The sequence below is a fragment of the Scyliorhinus torazame genome, chromosome 2 (assembly GCF_047496885.1).
Source record: "Scyliorhinus torazame isolate Kashiwa2021f chromosome 2, sScyTor2.1, whole genome shotgun sequence".
Lineage (NCBI taxonomy): Eukaryota > Metazoa > Chordata > Chondrichthyes > Carcharhiniformes > Scyliorhinidae > Scyliorhinus > Scyliorhinus torazame.
In genome coordinates this window covers 325,055,992-325,070,324 of record NC_092708.1, presented here as the reverse complement: position 1 = coordinate 325,070,324, position 14,333 = coordinate 325,055,992, and the positions used below count along the sequence as shown (strand labels likewise).

The 14,333-nt window shown below is 45.0% G+C and overlaps 1 long non-coding RNA gene across 4 annotated transcripts in view; it reads left to right on the top strand.

Annotated features, from left to right (window-relative positions):
* LOC140400717 (uncharacterized) overlaps positions 1-14,333 on the top strand; it is a 72,838-nt gene that overhangs the window by 14,431 nt on the left and 44,074 nt on the right. Inside the window, exon 1 of one of the 4 annotated variants that reach the window (XR_011938091.1) lies at positions 11,895-11,939. The exons of the other annotated variants lie outside the window; for them this stretch is intronic. This is a non-coding gene — a long non-coding RNA (uncharacterized lncRNA). Of the gene's footprint in view, positions 1-11,894; positions 11,940-14,333 lie in introns of those variants that run through there. 4 annotated transcript variants of the gene reach the window in all.

Below are 14,333 nucleotides of genomic sequence, written 5' to 3'. Positions count from 1 at the left end.
AAGGATCTGCGAGGAAAAATGGAAGACCTGGAAAACAGATCCAGGGGACAGAATTTGAGGATTGTGGGGCTGCCCGAAGGAGTTGAAGGACCGAAGCCGACTGAGTACTTTGCCGCGATGCTGGCAAAACTATTGGGGGAGGGGGAGGATCCCTCCCGATATGAACTGGATTGGGCTCATCGGTCGTGGAGGCCTGTACCAAAGGCGAGTGAGCCGCCAAGGGCAGTGACTCTGTGCTTCCGTAGATACAGTGTGAAGGAGAAGGTCCTGAGCTGGGCCAAGCAGAAGTGGGTGGTGCAGTGGGCTGGAGCTGGTATACGTGTATACCAGGACTTTACGGTGGAGCTGGCGAGGAGGCGGGCGGCCTTCAACCGGGTGAAGAGGGCACTGTACATTAGCAAGGTGCAGTGCGGCATTGTATATCCAGCGAAGCTGAGGGTGACTTATAAGCTGAGGGACTTTTATTTTGGAACGGCGGAAGCAGCGGAGGAGTTTCCGAAGGCAGAAGGACTGTGGCAGAACTGAGAAATTGAGAAATGGCCATGTGCCGATGTAACCTCATGACTGTATTTTCTTCTTTTTTGTTTCACTGCGTGCGGGTGTAGGGGCTAAAGGAGCCAATGTTGTATATATTTGGACAAGGGAAGTGATGGGACTTTCACTCGAAATGAGGGCTCTTTGGGGTGTAGGTGGATATGCGGGGTGTGTGTGCTAAAAGGGGATCTCTGGGCTTTCCTAGGGCCGGGCAAGTGGGAAAGGGACCCGGGCGGGGGCCTCCACGCTGGCCGGTTTAAACCGGCCAGTGAACGGGAATGAGGTGGGGGGAGGGGCTGCGGCCATCAGAGCCTGGCAGAACAGGGTCCGAGTCGTCTAGCCAGGGTGGAAAGTTGGGGGGAAGGAACAGAGGTTGGGAGGAGGAGTTTTACAAGAGGCAGTGGACGGGAGGAGCTGGAGACTTGGGGGGGGGGGGGGGAGGGGGGGTGTACAACTCTTGGGTATCATGTACGGTACTCTTTCAGAGGTTGGATGGCGTTGAGTGTAGGGGGAGGGGGAGTGGACTCTATAGGTTAATGGTGACCATGGACGGTCCCGGACTCCTTTTTCTTTTTCTCCTTTGTTTTTTGGTGATTTTAAATAATTGGATTTATGGCAAAGTTATCTCGGTTTCTTGGCAACACAAGATGGAGGTGGAGTAGGGGGTGGGGGTGGGAGGGGGGATGGCAGGTTTAACTCCTCCCCCAAGAATGAGACTGGAGGTTAATTATTTTACGATTCCTACAGTGAAGAACAACCCACCTCCTATTTACCCATGCCTGGGTTTAATGGAAATGTATTTGAATGGGCAATGGGATTTTCTAATTGGCAGGTACTTATTGACAAATGTTAATAAGAGAGGAGTTAATGAGTTAGGGGTTAAATTAAAAAGCAGGAACTCAAGGGTAGTAATCTCAGAATTGCTACCAGTGCTAGTCAGAGTAGGAATGGCAGGATAGCTAAGATGAATACGTGGCTTGAGGGGTGTTGCAAGAGGGAGGGATTCAAATTCCTGGGACATTGGAACCGGTCCTGACCAGCACAAACCAGAGGGTCTGCCCATGAGCAGGACTGGAACTAATGTCCTAGGGTGAGTGTTTGCTAGCGCTGTTGGGGAGGGTTCAATATGGCAGGGGGGTGGGAACCAATACAGGAAGTCGGAGGGAAGTTAGGTTGGGACAGAAACAAAAGGCAATACAGGGAACAGTGGAAGGCAGGGAAACCAACGACAAAAATCAAAAAGGGCAATATTACATCCTAATTCTAAAGGGTCAATAAATGTGAAAAAAACAAGTCTGAAGGTTCTATGTCTCAATGCGAGGAGCATTTGTGATAAGTTTGATGAATTGACTGCATTGACAATCATTAATGATATAATTGGGATCACGGAGACCTGACTCCAGGGTGATTAATGATGAGAACGCAACATCCAAGGATATTCAATATTCAGGAAAGTTAGAAGGAAAGGGAGGTGGAATACCGTTGCTAGTTAAACAGGAGATTAATGCAATAGTAAGGAAGGACATTAGCCTGGACAATGTGGAATCTGTATGGGTGGAGCTGTGGAACACCAAAGGACAAAAAAACATTAGTGGGAGTTGTGTATCCATCAAATAGTAGTTGTGAGGTTGGGGATGACATCAAACAGGAAATTAGAGGTGCATGCAGTCAGGGTACCGCAGTTATTATGGGTGACTTCAATCTGCATATCGATTGAGCTAATCAAACTGGTAGCAATCCAACATGTCGAGGAACCAACTAGAGAGCAGGCCATCCTAGACTGGGTATTGTGCTATGAGAGAGGATTAATTAGCAACGTTGTGGTGCGAGATACTTTAGGGAAGAGTGACCATAATATGGTAGAATTCTTCATTAAGATGGAAAGTAACACAGTTAAGTCTGAGACTAGGGTCCTGACCTTAAAGAAAGCTAACGTTGATGGTATGAGATGTGCATTGGCTAGGATAAGCTGGCAAAGGGTAATTTAAGCGGTTGGGCGTGGATAGGCAATGGCAGACATTTAAAGAACACATGGATGAACTTCAACAATTGTACATCCCTGTCTGGTGCAAGAGTAAGACGGGGAAGGTGGCCCAACCATGGTTAACAAGAGAAATCAGGGATAGTGTTAAAGTTAAAAGGGAGGCATATAAATTGGCCAGAAAAAGTAGCAAGCCTGAGGACTAGCAAAAATGTAAAATTCAGCAGAAGTCAAAGGGTTTAATTCAGAAAGGGAAAATAGAATACGCGAGTAAGCTTGCAGAAAACATAAAAACTGACTGCAAAAGCTTCTATAGATATGTGAAGAGAAAAAGATTGGTGAAGACAAATGTAGGTCCCTTGAAGTTAAAATCAGGTGAATTCATAATGAACAACAAAGAGATGGCAGAGCAGTTGAACAAATACTTTGGGTCTGTCTTCACTAAGGACGACACAAATAACCTTCCAGAAAAATTAGGGGACAGAGGGTCTAGCATGAAGGGGGAACTGAAAGAAATCCTTATTAGTCAGGAAATTGTGTTGTGGAAATTGATGAGATTAAAACCCTAGACGTCTCCAGGGCCCGATGCTCTGCATCCCAGGGTACTTAGAGTTCCAATAGATTGGAGGGTAGCTAATGTAACCCCACTTTTTAAAAAAGGAAGGAGAGAGAAAACAGGGAATTATAGACCGGTTAGCCTGACATTGGTGGTGGAGAAAATGCTGGAGTAAATTATTAAGGATGAAATAACTGAGCATTTGGAAAGTGGGGATAGGATCAGTCCAAGTCAGCATAGATTCACTAAAGGGAAATCATGCTTAACAAATCTTCTGGAATTTATTTTTTTAAATTTAGAGTATCCAATTCATTTTTTCCATTTAAGGGGCAATTTACCATGGCCAATCCATCTACCCTGCACGTCTTTTGGGTTGTGGGGGCGAAACCCACGCAAACATGGGGGGCGGGATTCTCCACTCCCGCACCGAACTGCCCATGCCGTCGTGAACACTGTTGAGGTTCACGACGGCGCGAAACGGTCCCGATCCCGACCGATTCAGGCCCCGGCAATTTGCTAGGATTGGGGCCGCGTCATCTACATGCGTCCGGCCTTGTCGCCGCGTAAAGGCGGCGCCGCATAGATGACGTGGCCGGTGCCGCATAACTGGCGTCACCTGCGCATGCGCGGGTTGGCCGGCACCAACCCGCGCATGCGTGGTTGCCGTCCTCTCTGAGTCCGCCCCACAAGAAGATGTCGGACGGAACTTGCGGGGCCGCGGAAGGAAGGAGGTCCTCCTTCATAGAGGACGGCCCGACGATCGGTGGGCACCGATCGCGGGCCATGCCACATTTAAGGTACCCCCCGGTGCAGGATCCCCCATCCCCCCCCCCAGCAGGCCGCCCCCCCAGCGTTTCCGCGCTGTTCCCGACGGCAGCGTCCAGGAGTGGATGGCGCCGGGGGGAACCCGCCGTTTTGGCCTGGCCGCTCGGCCCATCTGGGCCTGAGAATAGCGGGGGTGCCGGAGAATCGCCATTTTGGGTGTCTCCGGCGATTCTCCAGCCTGCGGCCCGCGGAACTCGACGGGGCCATTCCCGCCGCTTGGGAGAATCACAGGAGGGCGTCGGACCAGCGTCCCGGGAAAGTTTGGCGGCTCAGGCGATTCTCCCAACCGGCGCGGGAGTGGAGAATCTCACCCGTGGTTTCTGGAATTTTTTGAGGATGTGACTGGTAGAGTGGACAAGGGTGAACCAGTGAATGTTGTGTATCTGGACTTCCAAAAGGCTTTTGACAGGGTCCCACACAATAGACTAGTGATCAAAATTAAAGCTCATGGTATTGGGGGTAATGTATTGGCATGGATAGAGAACTGGTTGACAGGGAGCAGAGAGAGATAAATTGCCCATAATGACCAAAAAGGTTAGGAGGGATTATTGGGTTACGGGAATAGGGTGGAAATGAGGGCTTAAGTGGGTCGGTGCAGACTTGATGGGCCGAATGGCCCCCTTCTGCACTGTATGTTCTATGTTCTACGAGAGTGGAAATAAACAAGTCCTTTTGAGAGTGGCAGCAGTGAATAGTGGGGTACGACAGGGTTCAGTGCTGGGACCCCAGCTGTTCACAATATACATTACTGATTTGGACAAAGGAATTGCATGAAATATCTCTAAATTTGCAGATAACACTACGCTGGGTGGCAGTGTGTGCTGTGAGGAGGATGCAAAGAGGCTGCAGGGTGACTTGGACAGGCTGGCTGTGTGGGCAAATACTTGGCAAATGCAATATAATATGGGTAAATGTGAGATTATCCACTTTCGTGGCAAAAACGGGAAGGCAGATTATTATCAAATTGGTGGCAGTTTAGGAAAAGGGGAAGTGCAACGAGATCTGGGTGTCATGGTGGAACAGTCGCTGAAGGTTAACATGCAGGTACAGCAGGTGGTGAGGAAAGCTAATGGCATGGTGGCCTTCATAGCGAGAGGATTTGAGTATAGGAGTAGGGATGTCTTGCTGCAGTTATACAGGGTCTTGGTGAGGCCACACCTTGAGTATTGTGTGCAGTTTTGGTCTCCTAGTTTGAGGAAGGACATTCTTGCGATTGAGGGTGTCCAGCGAAGGTTCACCAAGCTAATTCCAGGGATGGCAGGACCGACATATGAAAAGAGACTGGATCGACTGCGCTTGTACTCACTGGAGCTTAGAAGAGAGAGGGGATCTCATAGAAACATAGAATCCTGATGGGGCTGGACAGGCTAGATGCGGGAAGAATGTTCCGGATGTTGGGGACGTCCAGAACCAGGGGTCACAGCCTAAGAATAAGGGGTAAGCCATTCAGGACTGAGATGAGGAAGAACTTCTTCTCTCAGAAAGTTGTGAACTTTCTTAAAAAATTGTTTTAATGAAGGCATTTATATATATATACACACATCAAACACAACCAAAACCAAAAAGAGAACAAACAGGAAATCTCATACCAAATAAATAACCAACACCCCAATGCCCCACCCTCCCTGCCACCCCCCTGACCACTCTGCCTCCTTTTTTAACCCCAAAGTTCCCCCCCCCCCTCCCCCTGCTGACTTAACTGTCCTGGAAGAAATTGTTAAGTGGTTTCCATCTACGGGCAAATCCCTCCAGGGCAAACCCCTCCACAGACCCTCTCAAGACGACTTGATTTTTCCCAGCTTAAGGAATTCCGCGAGGTCACTCACCCACACCCCCAGTTTCGTCGGCCCCAAGTCCCTCCATCCCAACAGGATCCGTCTCCGGGCTACCAGAGTTCAGAGAGCTGTGAACTTGTGGAATTCTCGACCAAAGAAAACTTTTGGGGCCAGTTCGGTGGATATATTCAAGAGGGAGCTGGACGTGGCTCCTGCGGCTAAAGGGATCAAGGGGTATGGAGAGAAAGCGTGAGTGGGATACCAAATTTGTATGATCAGCCCATGATCATATCAAAGGGCCGAATGATCTACTGCTGCACCTATTTTCCATGTTTCTATGATTTTTTGAATGGTTTTTAACTTGGCATACTGGTTAGTTTTCCTGCCGCTTCACAGCACTATTGATGACCCCCTCCCATCACTTTACTGATAATTGAGAGTAGACTGATGGGGCGGTATTTGGCTGGGTTCTATTTTTCGTGTACAGGACATACCTGGGCAATTTTCCACATTGCCGGATAGATGCCAGTAGCTGTACTGGAACAGCTTGTTTCATGGCCCTCTGGCAAATGTTTGACAGAGATTGCTTCCGTGGATCCAGCTTCTTTCAACTTTTCAGGACTTCAAACTGAGAAGATGAGGAAAGGGGGTGCCGGCTGTGTTTAAGCACATCAGAAGAGAAAGACCATCACATCCACAACAGTGGCCTTGTTCTGCAGTAGGATCCACACACGCACAGCAGAAAGGCTAAGTTTATAGGTGACACTGTCCACTTCACGGAGTGAACAGGAAGAGGCTCAACATGCATGACCTCTCTGAAGAGTAATGCTTTTGGAGTCTGAGGTTGCTGCATCCGGTGGTGGCAGACATCTGCAGCCTCCTGCAGGACCTCCATTCCCTCGAGGGGGACCCATTCTAGTTACAGTCAGCCTTTCCAAGTCTGCGTCGATAAAAAAAATGGAATGATGTACCTGTAGTAATATCTGCCCTGAGGTGTTCACCCAGAGATCATTAGCTTAGCCAGAGTCTGCATCTGTCAGACAAAAGAAAAGTGCCTGCTAGTGAGCGAGATCTTGATGTGAACTCAACACATCAAATATAACATTGTTATATTTGCTGAATTGACTTTAACCCCTGGAGCTGCTAACCTGAAGGATTAATTTTTAAAAATGTATAACTTCTTTGAATATTTTGTTACCTCGAAGCAACCAACAGAAAAACAAGTTAAGTTTGGTCCATGCCCAAGCTGCCTACAAAAGAACATTAGGGCCCAAACCTTTTAAAGATATGATAGGGTAACGCTAAAGATATATTTGAAAGACAACATGAATGTAAATTTCTAAAATCAGCTTATACTCATTCCTCACAGAAAAAAGAGCATTTACATCTGACATTTTAATACTATCATAGAATCATAGAATTTACAGTGCAGAAGGAGGCCATTCGGCCCATCGAGTCTGCACCGGCCCTTACAAAGAGCACCCTACTGAAGCCCACGTATCTACCCCATCCCCGTAACCCCCACTTAACATTTTTTTGGACACTAAGGGCAATTTAGCATGGCCAATCCACCTAACCTGCACATCTTTGGACTTGGGAGGAAACCGGAGCACCCGGAGGAAACCCACGCAGACACGGGGAGAACGTGCAGACTCCACACAGACAGTAACCCAGCCGGGAATCGAACCTGGGATCCTGGAGCTGTGAAGCAACTGTGCTAACCACTATGCTACCGTGCTGCCCACCATTATAGCATATTCCTTGGGACGAAAGATTTGCTAATATCCCAATAGTACAATCAGGCAAGTACTGTACACTAAAAGTGAAACTACAAGGTACAGAGAGGTACTCAGATCTAAGACACTGATTGCAGTACTTTGGGAACCTTCATTTAAATAAATATTTGCTAACTCAAAATGCAAAAATTGGAGCAACGAATTGGCTCAACCATTGCAGCTGAAACAAGATCTGCTTCAGTAGGCTTAGAAAATGCAGACAAGGCACCACTGTATTAACAGACAAAATATTGATTATTTAAAATAATTGGAATTGGCATTGTGCCAAATGACCTGGAGAAATATATTTGAATGTATGTTTAATGGAGCAGAAGTTCCATTAAACTGACATCAAACTGAATTCAGGTTTGTGCATCGCTGGGGTAATCCCTCCTTTTCGTTCCACCAGCATGTGGACACCATTAAATTCATTCAATGTTTTTGAGTCCAGAGGAAATAAATGCATTATTTGAAATTATGTATGTAAACATCATGGGTATTAACCCAAGTCAGTCCCCAAGCTATCCCATCAACAGTAAGTTTGACTTGTCTGTCTATTTTTCTTCAATAAACACAGATATTTTAGTGCGCAAGCACAACAATTAGATTCAAGGAGGAAACAAGCATATTTTTTCAGTCTTTTTTACTTGCATATTCAAAATGAATTTTCAAAGATCAGCACGGTGGTGCACTGGTTAGCACTGCTGCCTCACAGCATCAAGGACCGAGGTTCGATCTCGGCCCGAGGTCACTGTCCGCCTGGAGTTTGCACATTCTCCCCGTGTCTGCTTGAGTCTCACCCCACAACCGAAAGATGTGCAGGGTAGGTGGATTGGTCATGCTAAATTGCCCCTTAATTGGGGGGGGGGGGGGGAAAAATAATTGGGTACTTTAAATATATTAAAAAAACAAAATGAATTTTTAGAGTAAATTATAACTAGTTGAACTGTAAACCTGACCCAACTATTGAACAGTATGCTGCCTAATGTTTTTAAAGCAAGTCATTTGTCCACTAATGCAACCAACGGCAAATGCTTTTGGTTGCTTTTAATCATCATGATTGGTGGATTCGAAGATTAGAGTTGGTGTTTCTTCACTTTTACTGACAGCTTTCAGGCAGTCCGGGAATGACCAAAAGAAGGAATTTGGCCACATTGACCCAACGCTAAGCTACTCCTCATAAATAGGCTTTCCGAAATTTCCTCCAGCACAATGCAGAAGTATTGTAACGCCTGCTGTCTGCCTGCTTGCGAGCTCCTTTCATTTAAATTACTTAGTCAGAGTTTTCTAGACCACCCCACCCTTCCCCCACATGGTGGAGGCTGCTTGCCATTGGCTGCTGGTAGGATCTTCCAGTCCCACCGAAGGCATTGGCAATTTGCATGGCTGACTGTTCCCATGGCGAGGGTCAACGTCAGCAGGACCGGAAGATCCTGCTGGTGGAAAAGTACAGAAAATCCCACGCATAGTGTTGTGCAATATTGATCTTTCATTCCTTAACACCCATAAAATCTCTACAATGTTGAAGGAGGACATTCAGCCCATCGAGTCTGCGCCGACCCATCGAAACAGCCGACTACCTGGGCTCACTCCCCCCACCCTAATCCTGTAACCCCACCTAATCTGCACATCTTTGGACACGAAGAGGCTATTTAGCATGATCAATCCACCTAACTTGCACATCCTGGGACTGTGGGAGGAAACCGGAGCACCCGGAGGAAACCCACGCAGACACGGGGAGAACGTGCAAACTCCGCACAGAAAGTGACCCAAGGCTGGAATTGACCACTGGACCCTGGCGCAGTGAGGCAGCAGTGCTACCCATTGTGCCACCGTGCTTGCCGAGTCACAAAGTTAACATGCATCAAAAAGGAGTTAATTGTCACTAAGCCTTCTTCCCATTTGTATTCAAAAGTACAGTAATTTATTGCTTTAATATTATAAATATATGCACAGTGTAACTCACTTGCCTGAGGATAATCATTGGATTGCACCCCACCCCAGAGAGGTGAGAACAAATGTTTAAAATTGCCGGCAGTCTGATTGGGATGGGAAAGGAATGGGTAAGTCTCCTGGTTCCATGTTTCCAGGCGTAGTTTTCACATATTGGGGAAGTTAAAATGGAGTTCCAGGAGCCATGTCCAAAGGTATTCCCTATGTGTTTGTTGATCTGTGGATGTGACAAGAATTCTACACTTGTTGGGTGCTTGCCTGCTGTGATTAGATATTACTTAAACTTTGATTCATCTCACATTGCCATTGTGTGTTAGACGTTTTAGTTGCTGTGATATGAAGAATCTAAAGTTCTGTTCCTTTTTCACCTAACACACATTTATTTCATTCCAACAGCCTTTGCACAAAACTCTAACTATACATCACCTGACAGAGGCCACCTGAAGCCCCTTTACATATCAGTGTCAATTAATGGATACTTAACATAAATGAGACAACTAATTGCAATGTCTCTTAACCCATTACTTAACAGTCTCCCCTTCCTTGGAGAAAAAAAAATAATTAGGTGAAAACAAAATTTCAAGAAACTCAAAAACACACACATGATTTCCCCCCCTTTTTTTTTGTTTGGACGAGAAAGAAAAAAAAACATTCACAGAAACAAGCGCCCTTCATTAACAATATCCAAACGTTTCTGTGAACTCGCCCCTCTTTTCGTAAAACAGTCTGACAGTTGATAGCTCCTGTCGACCCATTTAATTTTTGTTATTTCCCCTCTGTCCAACATCTGCTTCAAACCTGCGACGTCTATCCGTAACCTCTTTTCATTGACACTTTTTGTAGAGTGCACATTTTCCCACAGGGATTTATTTTCAATGTGACAGTCAATAGGTATATTACCCAAATCCCCTAATCCCAAAATTTCTGTCAATATCATACTTATATAAAAGGCCATATCCACCGCCTCCACAAGGCTTAACGTCTCAGCAGCCAAAGTGCTTTTTACCACTCTCCTTATTTTCTCTGTTTCCCACACAAGCGGGCAACATTTACCATTGTTCCCCAAAAGGAAAATTATAAAACCTCCTGCGCTTGAAACCCCATCACATAAATTTGCGTAGGACGCATCACTATAAACTATGAGTTTCAAGTGCCTAAGGTCACCTAAAACCAGGAACTTCAAAAGACACTCCTGCATTTTTAGTTTGGCCAACGCTTTATTTGCTCTTATTATGTCTTCCACTTTGGGATCATTCATTTTTGTACACAACTCTAAGACATCAAAACTCACGTCCGGTCTAGTCTGTCTACCTAACCAGTTCAGTTGCCCAATTAAACTTCACAGTTGCTCTTTTTCTATCTTTGAAACCATTGCATCTTTTTGTGAAACGCGGCCACGACTAATTGCTATTGGGCTGATGCTTTCCAAATAAGATTGCTGACGTAAAGTTGCCCCTAACTTAGTTTGTCCGATTTCCAGTCCAATATATTTAAATGCACCGGAAGTCTGACTTCCAACCCTGAATTCTTTCCTCAAACCAGAGATTACAATAGCTTCAAAATCACTAGTCCCACCCCACAGAAAATCATCGACATGCATCATAAAAATGCCAGAAAGATTTCCTTTATAGTGCCAATAAAACATTGTAGGATCTGCTTTCAACTGGCAACAGCCTAACTTTAACAAAACTGACCTTACCGAAAAATACCAGACTCTAGATGCATCATTTAATCCATATACACATTTGTTCAACTTCCAGAGTACCCCTTCTGTGTTAGCTGCTTCTTTAGGAGGACGGAGAAAAATGTCTCTCTGGAGCTGATGCCCCTGCAAAAAGGCAGCTTTTATATATATAGATTTACATTCCCATGCCTTTGTGGCTAATAGAGCCAAGAAGATCTTTAAAATAACCTTTCATGCTGTAGGTGATCCATAAATCCTGATCTTCTAAGTTTTCTTCAAATCCCCTTGCCACAAGCCTGACCTTTGCCTTATAAGTTCCATCCGGAAGAACCTTTTCCGTGCAAATCCATGTGTGGGATAGAGCTCTTTGTCCCCTATCCGGTACTTCCGTGTATACCCCAAATTCACTCCAACTATGCAATTTTTGCTGTTTAGATTCTTTGATAACTTTTTCATCTAATTTATTTGAAGCCACCAAAATCTCACGTGCATGTGGGCTTCTACTCCTATTAGTATTCGGAGTCTTCCTCATGTTCCGAGATCTTGATAAACTACGTCTCCTCTCCCGCCTGGTATCTCGTTCTGTACTGCTACTGCTTGATCTTTCCCTTCTGCTGTGGGATGTCCTTTCAATAGTTCTCGACCTTTTCCTGCGGACCTGTTCACTATCCGATGTACTATCTGAACTGACACTGCATTTCTGTGCCCTCCATTTTTGAACTTTGTTTTCCCAATCCATTATCTTGACTCCTTTCCCTGAATGCTGTACATTCAACCAATGTTTATACTTTTCAGTGGCCTTCCCTGCTCTACTAATAACAGTTGCATCCTTCCATTGACTAGACCCTTCAGGCAAGTATGTCACTTTTGTACCAACTTTTGGCAGTTGCCCTTTCGGAAAAATGGCCTGTTCTAATTCATCAGAAGTGTTGTGTTCCTCCACAGAAACCCTGTCTATATCAGTTAATTGGTCCTCATAGTTCTGTAACACATGCATACCAGATGACTCTGGTTCCTCGTCATGTCTGTCTGCTCTGTCTAAATTTGAAAATTTGTAATCTGTACCCATTATCCTTGATGAATGGACCCTAACAGTTTGATTACCATGTTGCAAAATAATTGTTTTGCCATCTATGCCTATGATCTTCCCTGGGCCTTTCCATTCATTAGAATTGTCTCTCTTATAGTATACCATGCCTCCTTGCTGAAAAACGGCATCTGATGGCCGTACATTATGTCTTAAAGCTCTGCGAATTCTTTCAGAGACTTCTGCTTCCAAAAAAGCTTTTCTACTGCTATGCAATGCATTTAAATGTTTAGCAAAACCAGAGCTAATTGTAGTCCCCTCCCAAGCTGGAGGCTGATCATCCAAAATGGATGGAATTTTAGGATTTCTACCAAACACTAATTGATAAGGACTATTGCCCCCAACTATCTGCAATGAATTCTTTGCATGTACTGTTCATGCTAAAGCTGAATTTAGCCTGCAATTTGGTCGATCTTCCAAAATTTTCCAAAGCATGTCATCGATGACAGCATGATTCCTTTCACAGACACCATTACTAAATGGGCTTTCTGCAGCCGTATTCATAACTCTGACATTCATGTTTTCACACATATCCCTAAACTCATCATATCAAATTCTCCCCCATTGTCCGTAAGGAATTTTGCCGGTAGACCCATTCCTGTTCCTATCCATTTTTCCACGATTTGATCCAGAATTACTCTCTTTTCTTTACTTTGTACACTCGTTGATGGACTAAATCTGGTTGCTAAATCTACAAAATGCAAAATAAATATATTATTTGCTTTATCCCAGATCTTAAGGTCCATGGCCACAATGTCGTTAAAATCCCTGGCCAAAGGTAGGGTTACTATCGGTCGTGCTGGTGTCCTTCTGTACTTCCTACAAACTTCACAGCCGTCACTAACTTGTTCTATCAGTTTAATATAGTCGTCATCCCTTACCCCTGCATCCTTTAATACATTTTTCAGCCTCCGAGGAGACGGATGTGCAAATTGCCTATGCAGTTTTAATACCACAAGCTTTTTATCAGCTAAAGTCCCATTTTCAACTGCCATTAACACATCCTTAACCACTCTACTTGAAATATTATTTGTCAGTAATGGAATACAATAGTGTCCCGACTGTGTAAATTGTAAGTCCACCGTCTTTCCAAAAACTGTTGCCTTATCCTGTTCCATATCCAGTTTCATGTGTGCTTTCTTCATCGACGGTCTGCTCAGAAGCAAAGGTATCTCACTTGATACAACATCCGTGCTAATGAAATGATTCACTCCGGCAATATTGCAAGGGATCACCACTCTTTTCAGCGACTTCAGAGTATTATCATCCCCAAACCTGAAACTTGTGGAACTTTCAAATTCCTTAACCTTGTTACGACTTTCAGCATTCAAAGAGTCCAGGTAACATTTTAACCAGTCAATTCCACACACAGTAGATGTGCAGCCACTTTCCAATACAGCACAGTTGAAGGATTCTGCAACCAACACCGTCATTACCGGCGTAAAACTGCCTGTCAATAAGACAATGCCTTCTTTCTGGTCACTATCCTTTTCCTCTTCTGACTCTTCCGTGTCATGTGTCACATCAAACACTCTATCATAACGAGTTGGACAGTTGAAAGCATAATGGTATTGAGAGTCACATCGAAAACATCGATTTATCATGCCCCGTGCATTTCTGGGGTTCATCTTCCTATTGTAGGTTCTAACTGGGTTTCTGTCTTCATAATTTCCTTGTCTCGGTCTCCGTCTATAGTCTTGAGCCCTGTTCGTAGCCATACGATTTCGCCATCCTGTTAGTAGTGTATCTTCCATATTCTGCCTTATTGCAGGCTGACCTATTTGGGTCATCAGAGCCATCGGAATCGAATGTTTCCCCAGAAACTTTTGTAAAGCTTTTGTCATCTGTTTGAATAAGGTATCCTTATCAGTAAACTGAACTGTCAAAACCAGGAGCCTATCCATGTTGCTCACTCTAGCACAGTCAAGTAATTTAAAGGCCAACACAGACTGTGGAAATTCCAGGTTGTGTTTCTGCAGCCTTTTATATAGTCTGCCAAATTCCATTATCTAGTTTTCCATGGAGATATCCTCCATTTTCCGGAACTTATCAAAATCCGACCATGCTTCATACGCACTTAACAAGTCATCTTTCTTCCGGGTGCGGCGATGACCAGCTAAGTCGCACGTTTCGGCAGCTCCCGGTGGAACGGACTTTTGGGCT